Consider the following 7,768-nt stretch of genomic DNA (forward strand, 5'->3'; position numbering starts at 1 on the left):
CATCTGACCCGGGGCTGACTGTGTGCCCACAGACACCCAATATGCTGTGGCCACTGACGTACTGGCCCCAAGACGGGGAGGAAGCGTGGGCGTTTCCAGAGCTGCCTGGGGATGGTGATGAAGCCACTGCCCACCCCCACCTGCTCAGGGGCTCTCACTCAACCCCCTGTGGCTGTCCTCCCGCCTGGTGGCCTCCTGCCACGTGGCTGCAGAGCAAGTGCTGGGCTGGGGAGCCTGGCAGGGGGCTCTCTCCACCACTGCACCCTCCCAGCATGCAGACAGACCCTCTTTGTCAGAGAAGGAAACAGGCCACATGACCTGCCCGTCCTCAGCGCATCAGCTGAGCTCAGCTACCTCTGACGCCGCTGGGGTCCCCCAAAGTGTGATGGCGCTCAAGACATGGCGTGCAAGGGAGCCCCGAGTCCAGCACCCAGCACCATCGAGTTCCGCAGTGAGAAGTCACTTCCCTACAAATTACCTTTCTAGTCTTCTAATGGCTTTAAGGAGAAAGACTTGATTTGGTGCTACAATGTTTTAACACCTTTGTAATACCTGCTAATCTCCCTTCGTTTAACTGAGAGGGCGCAGCCCTGGGGCCCAGCGTCTTGCCAGGCAGCGGTATTGAATTAGGATTTAATAACATTATTCTGACGTCACTGTGTTTTCTTGTACTCATATTATGAAAGATGAGACTTTTTTCCATTTATGAAGTGGCATAAAGTTTCCTGTTAGGTCACACTAAATATAAATGAAGGAAATAGAAAAATAAAAGAGATTTAGGTATGAATTAAAAGTAACTAATATCTAAGAAAACAAATTTGAGAAAGTCTGAAATCAGAGCGAAGGGAAATGCTGAAGGGGGATTTGGCAGGGGGGCCAAAATTGGGAGGACGTGGGTGCTGCAGGCCCGCATCCAACTTCTCACGGGAGCAGGACAGCAGGGGGGTGTCCCAGACTACGCCCAGGGTGCCAGCCAGCGCCCGCACCTGCCCCCTTCCCTGAACGGCACCCCTGGAGTGGACACGCCCGGTCGGAGGGTGGGGATCCGGCGGTTGATGGCTTTCCGGGACCTCTGAGCCGCACCTGTGGTTGGGGGTCACCTGCCGTGGCCGGGGCATGGGCGGGCCGAAGCCCAGCTCTGGGGTATTGTCCATTGTCTCTGAGTCCTGGAGGCAGGCTGTGGTCCTGGCACACCGCCCAGCCTGCCTCGTCCACTCCTCAGTTAGAATCCTAATAAACGTGGTCCTAAATATGGACCCTGGCCAGACTCCTCCACTGCACCCTCCCCCTCCCTCATGCCTGGCTCAATCAGGACTCTTTTGGGTACTTAGAGCAAAGTCCTGGGATGGCCGATCTAACCAGGATGGAGTGAGCCCGGTCACTCACCAAAATAACCATCCCTTCCATCTCTGCTGTGTTCCTGTCTGGGTGTCCACTCTCCTCCAGGAAGTCCTGGACGGGGGTGGGTCTTAATAAGTCTAAGCCAATCACAGTCACTCCATTCCCCTAGCCAGTGACTGGCTTAGGAAGACGCGGGTGGCCCGATTCTGGCCACTGAGACGTGAGGTTGCCTCTGAGATGCCTGGCATCTTGGCAGCCATCCTAGGCTCAGGAGGAACATTAGCCTGAAGGGACTGTGCTGAGAACGACAAGGAGAAAGACAGAAGGCTCTGGGTCCTCGGACTTCGCACTGGGCGGGATAATCAAGTCTTTAATCCAAGACACATTGGTTGGGTTTTCTGCTCCTTGCAGCCAAAAAGCAGCCCAGGGGATACACACAGGGTGGGTGCTGGGCAGGGGTCGGGGGAGCCGCGGCCTCAGGAACCAGACGCCAACGCCTGCTCCCTCTGTCTGCTCTTCTATAGCCTGAGGGCGTGAGGGTGGGTGTAGGAAGCTTGTTTGGTCAGGGGAGGCCTGGGAACCATTCTCTCTCCTGGGATCCCAGTAAACTTGAGATCAGGGCCAGCCCCTGCCCAGGCCATGGCCCCAGGAGTCAGCGGGCTCTGGCACAGCTGGGAAGCTTGGGCACCCCCATCGGGTACCCCTACCATACTCCTCACCCCATGACTTCTCTGCCATGTGGGCAAGAGCATGACACCCCCAGACCTGAACGTTTCTTTTATGGTGCCTTTTTTTTTTTTTTTTTTTTGCGGTACGCGGGCCTCTCACTGCAGTGGCCTCTCCCGTTGCGGAGCACAGGCTCCGGATGCGCAGGCTCAGCGGCCATGGCTCACGGGCCCAGCCGCTCCGCGGCACGTGGGATCTTCCCGGACCGGGGCACGAACCCGTGTCCCCTGCATCGGCAGGCGGACTCTCAACCACTGGGCCAACAGGGAAGCCCTATGGTGCCTATTTTTAATAGTGGTTTTATGGCACAAGGTTTTTCTATTTCCTTGTAGGTTACTACTCATCAATTTTTTTCTTTTTATTTTATTCTATTTATTCATTTTTAACTGTGTTGGGTCTTCATTGCTGCGCGCAGGCTTTCTCTAGCTGTGGCGAACGGGGGCTATTCCTCCTTGCAGTGTGCAGGCTTCTCATTGCAGTGGCTTCTCTTGTTGTAGAGCATGGGCTCTAGGTGTGCGGGCCTCAGTATTTGTGTCGCATGGGTTCAGTAGTTGTGGCTTGTGGGCTCCAGAGCGCAGGCTCAGTAGTTGTGGTGCACGGGTTTAGTTGCTCTGCGGCATGTGGGATCTTCCCAGACCAGGGCTCAATCCCGTGTCCCCTGCATTGGCAGGTGGGTTCCTAACCACTGAACCACCAAGGAAGCCCACTACTCGTCAATGTTTGAGTGTTAAAAAAAAATTGTTTTCTCCCCCTTTGTTTTTACTATTTTTTATCTGTTTCACTAGGCATTGGGGTAGAAGATTCTGAGATCCTGCTTCATGTTAGCATTTTTACCCCAATTTCAGCTCCGCGGCCCCCTCCTGAGCAAGCCACCCTGTGACACCCCCTAGGAATGCTGCCTGGCTCAGCAAAGCAGGGGAACCGTCTACCACCCCTCTGCGGCCTGCAGGGGATGAAGTCAATGTGTCATTACACAATGGACCACCTGCCACGTTCCCTGTGCCACGGACCGCTAGCTCTGACTAATGGAACACTTTTCTACGTGTTCTTACTTACTGTGAAGAAAACAGGACTCCGTGAGCGTAGCTCAGCACGAGCTCTTACTGTAAAAAATGTGGAGCCTAGTTATGAAAAAATGGGTCAGAGCCGTGGATCCGACCAGATGAAGGTTTTCAGCCAGACCGACTGGGGTCCGAGTTCTGGGCCTCTGTTTTACTCCATGTTTCACCAGCCATGGCTGAAACTGTACAATAGCTCCTTATTTAACTAAGGGACGGAACATGGGCAAGTCACACCATCTCTCCGAGGCTCAGAGCCCTTCTCTATCAAATGGGGATGATAATAATAACAGTAGGCCCGCTGTCATTATGAGGATTATAAAACATCGTGCAGGGAAGTGCCTGACACCAGGTGTGGCTTTTTTCTGTCAAAATCGGGAATGGTTGTCACTATTTAGAGCAAGACTTAAAGAAATGCAACCCTCAGGTACAGTTACGTGCAAAACCCATGAATTTACGCTGCTTGTCAATAATCATCGCTTGCTTCCCGTCCCAGTTTTCTCAGACTTGAGCTAAAGGGACCTAATGAGAAGCCCGCAGCCCCCAGGTCGGGGTCAGAATCTGAGCTCCAAGCCGGCAGCTGCGAACCCCCTTCACCTCCAGCTCCAGGTGTTCAAGCCCAGCACCCCCTCCCCTCCCCCGGGCTCCCTCTCCCCCCGCCCTACCCGGGCAGCACTACCCTCATCCCCCCGCTGTCCACCCTGGACGACGCATGTGGACGTCCCTTTCCTCTCCGGCCTCTGCAGCAATGCCCATGCCCAGTCCGGGAGTCTCCACCCTCTCTAGAACCGGGGCTTTGCTCCCTGCTGGGCTGGAGAGGAGGGTCCATGCCTGTTCTCTCCAGCTCAGGGCCGGACACGCTGTAGGCGCTTAATCGATGCCTACTGGTAAGTACACTGCAGGCCGGCAAGACGCCTAATCTGAAAGGTTCCCCTCACTCTCCACCCTGTCACCTGTGCTCATCACACCATGTTTACCACCTGTGTGTCGACTGCCCGTTTGGGACCCAGGAAGCGTTTGCTCTCTGCTCCGTACCCACCAGCTGTAAGATTCATGGCACACAGTAGGTCTTCAGGAAGTAAGGTCCCCACAGTCCACCACAATGGAACTTTGGTTACTCCTCGTAAGCTGGATTCCTCCAGGGAGCCCCAAGCACTCCCCGTGTGCATGCACACACTTCACTAAGTGGGATGAAGTGGGGCCCAAGAAAGAGGGGGAGGGGACAGGGCAGCAGAGACAGAACGCACCAGAACCGCACCAGTTAACTGAGCCTAGTGACAAGCTACCAGCAGCCAGCTCGATCTTTCTACCTGTCTGATGGCTAATCAAAGTCTGCCTTCCCTAATCCTGCCCATGTCCCTCACATTGATCCTAAACAGCGAGCACACGCCCGGGGGCAAAGAGAATGCAATTAACAGCCCGGTGGCTTCATTCCAAAGCTGTCACCCTCCAGTTTGCCCTAACGCTGCAGATTTTCTATCCTCTGGGCTATTTCTCTCCTCACCTTTCCTTTCTGCAATTCATGTTCGAAACAATAAGCAGGGCAAGAATTTATAAAAAGAAACTATGGGATTACACCAGGGATTCCCAAACTTTTGGAAGTCATGGAACCTTTCCTTAAAAGAACTCATGGCAAATGGAAGCTTTATAGTTATATTTAGAGGAAGCAGATGTTCGCTGGGCACCTTCCACTCACAGCAGTCCTATCAGGTTCAGAGAGGTAAAGATAGTTGCTAAAGGTCACACAGCCAACAGGTAGTGCTGGGCTTTGAACCCAAGTGCTGGCTGGCTCCAGGCACAGGGCTCGGGCCTCCCACGCCCAGGATGGCTGCCTAGGCCGGGGGCCTGTTTGCCAGACCCCAGTGGTCTCACATGGGGCAGATGGGTGGCCGAGGTGGGGCAGGCGGGGCTTCCAGACCCAGGCACCCTCCCTGGCCGGACCAGAGGGACCCTGCCTGTCCCTTTCAGGTCTGACCCACAGGGTCAGGCCTTAACCACGAGTGGCCGGCAGAGCTTGTCCCCAGAAAGGCTTAGAGGCAGCGCCTGGTGCTCACTTGCTGGGCGGGACTCTCAGGCTCCCACCCAAATTCCACGGCTGACCTGGGGGCCGGGGCGTAGGGGTCAGTCTGTGGGTGGCAGAGAATGCAGCCCAGAGCAATTCCAGGTGTTTTAGTAAATGGGATAAAGTTGGGACAGCGGGAGAGAGGGAGGGGTGAACTGGAGCTCAAAGCCCAGGCAGGTGGCTCAGCTGAGATGGACGGGGGTCGGGGGGTGGGAAAACTCGGGGCACTAGGACCGGAACCAGGTGTGGACGCCTTAGAGAAGCCGCAGCGTGGCCGCCCTCCCTGGCCCTGCAGCCTCGCTTCTCTGGGGCTGTCCCCCAACAGCCAGGGCGATTCCAGGGCTGGCTGGGGACCTCAGCCCAGGTCCTTCTGGGAAAGCTACCGACAAACGTGAAGCTGCAGGCCAGCCCTCCAGGACCACGTGTCCAGCCCCCTCACCCGGCCAGAGGGCTGGGGTTCAGCCCGGCGACAGGACACACAGCACGGTAGGGGCGCTGGGGACACACGGCCCTGACATCGGGCCCTCTGTCGGCAGAAGGTCCCTCCGTCGCTCTGCAGAGGCCTCTAACCTTCAGTCTGGGAGGGTCCACGCGTGGGGGTGAGGGGTGGCGAGACAGGACCCGAGACCAGCTATGGGGCAGAAGACACCCCACCCCGGGTGTTGGCTGAAACGCGGACGCAGCAGCCCTCGCTCCTGCGGCAGCTACAGTTTTCTCTGCGACCCTGGGGGTTGGCAGGATGCGGCTTGAAGGACCCTGAAGGAAAGTGGGAGGCCACTGGGGCCCTGAGAAGACTGTCCCCCACAGGCAAGGGTGCAGAGGTGCTCACTGGGACCAGGACGGATGGGAAAGAGGCGCCCCTCCCCCCAAGGCAGACTCCTGCCGTACGTTCTCATCACACAAGAAATACTGTGAACTCTCTTTTAAAACAAAGAAAAGATGCCAGGACGGGTTTCCTTCCTCTGTTAGAGCATGCTTCCAGGTGGATCCGTGTAGATCCAGATCCAGTTTTCAAGTTAGCACACAAATTCCACTGCAGGATCATGGACCGTCCTAGCCACTCCGCGGGTGACCCACACAGGGCTGCTCCGGCGTCCTGGGACGTGCCTGCCTCCACCCCTACCCCCCCCACCCCCGCCCCGTGGAGCTGCCGTGTCCCGAGGCGCACGTGGTTCTCAGGGCTGCCGCGCAGCCCTTTCCTTCCGCTTCAGCCAGTTTCGCCAGCTGTGGGTGAATAAGACGGTATCTCGCGCTGATTCAATTTGCACTTCCCTGCTGGCCGGGCAGGTCTAGCATCTTCTCTCTGTCAGTTGGGCCGCCTATCTCCTCTTCATTGAACTCATATCCTTCAGCCATTTCCTGTTCGGTTGCTTATCTTTTCCTATTACTGTGATGTGCTGTTTATATATTCTGGACACTCAGGATAGACTTCTCCGGGGAGAGCAGCAGGTTGGAGGCTGCTGTGGGAGGCGGCGGGCTCGTCTCTAACCGCAAGCTCTGTGGCCTTTTCTTCCCAGTTGCACTGAGATATAACTGCCATGCAGCCCCGTATGAGTTTAAGGCGTATGGCATAATGATTTGACTTACATACATTGTGAAATGATTACCAGAATAAGTTTAGTTAACATCTATCACCTTAAATAGATACAAAGGAGAAGAAAAAAACTGTTTTTTCCCTTGTGATGAGAACTCTTAGGATTGACGCTCCTAACAAGTTTCCTAGAGATCGTACAGCCGTGGTAACTCCGGTCACCATGCTGTACAGCACATCCCGGGACTTTCACTGGACGCCTGTGGCATTGCTGATTGACAGCTGAGACATGGGTACAGTGCAAGTTAGGGTGGTGCTGGAGGAGGGGGAGTACGTGGGGGCCACAGCAAGTCCTCACGGGAGGACCAGTCATTCCTGCTTTGAATCCACCTGCTCCTCCCACGGGGAGGAACATCAGTTCTCAGGCGGCCCTGCGGGCAGCTGGTTTCGAGTGGGGAGCTCGGCACCAACACCCAGAAGCACCCAAGGCCAGGGACACTGTATGTGTCTTCACAGCAGGAGCAGGGGCGCCCACGCCCTCTGGGTGCAGAGCTGGGGGGCGGGGGTGCTGAGGTCACAGAGGTGCCTCCTCCCCCCGCGAGAGGAAGCCCAGCCTGGAGGAGACGCCCTGCCTGAGCACAGGAAGGCTGTGCCCCTTCCATTAGCCTCTTCTGCTCATGCCACTATCTTGGGACCAGACTCCAGACTCAGACTCGGAGGCAAAAATGTGCTTGCAGGTTATCTGGTGGGGACAGCAGCTGGTGGGGAGCGGGAGGAGGGGGCGGGGGGAGGAGGGAAGGGGAGGGGAGGGAAGCAGGAGGAGGGAGGAGGGAGGGGAAGAGGGAGGAGGAGGAGGGAGGCAGGAGGGGGAGGAGGGGGAGGAGGGAGGGGAGGAGGGAGAGGAGGGTAGAGGGGAGGGGGAGGAGGGAGGGGAGGAGGGAGGGGGAAGGGAGGAGGGAGGGGGAGGAGGGGAGGAGGGAGGGGAGGGAGTAAGGGAGGGAGAGGAGGGAGGAGGGGAGGGAAGAAGGGAAGGGAGGAGGGGGAGGAGGG

Source organism: Delphinapterus leucas, chromosome 10, assembly GCF_059928025.1.
Source record: "Delphinapterus leucas isolate spDelLeu-1000000601 "Yukka" chromosome 10, BTC_Dleu_Yukka2, whole genome shotgun sequence".
NCBI lineage: Eukaryota > Metazoa > Chordata > Mammalia > Artiodactyla > Monodontidae > Delphinapterus > Delphinapterus leucas.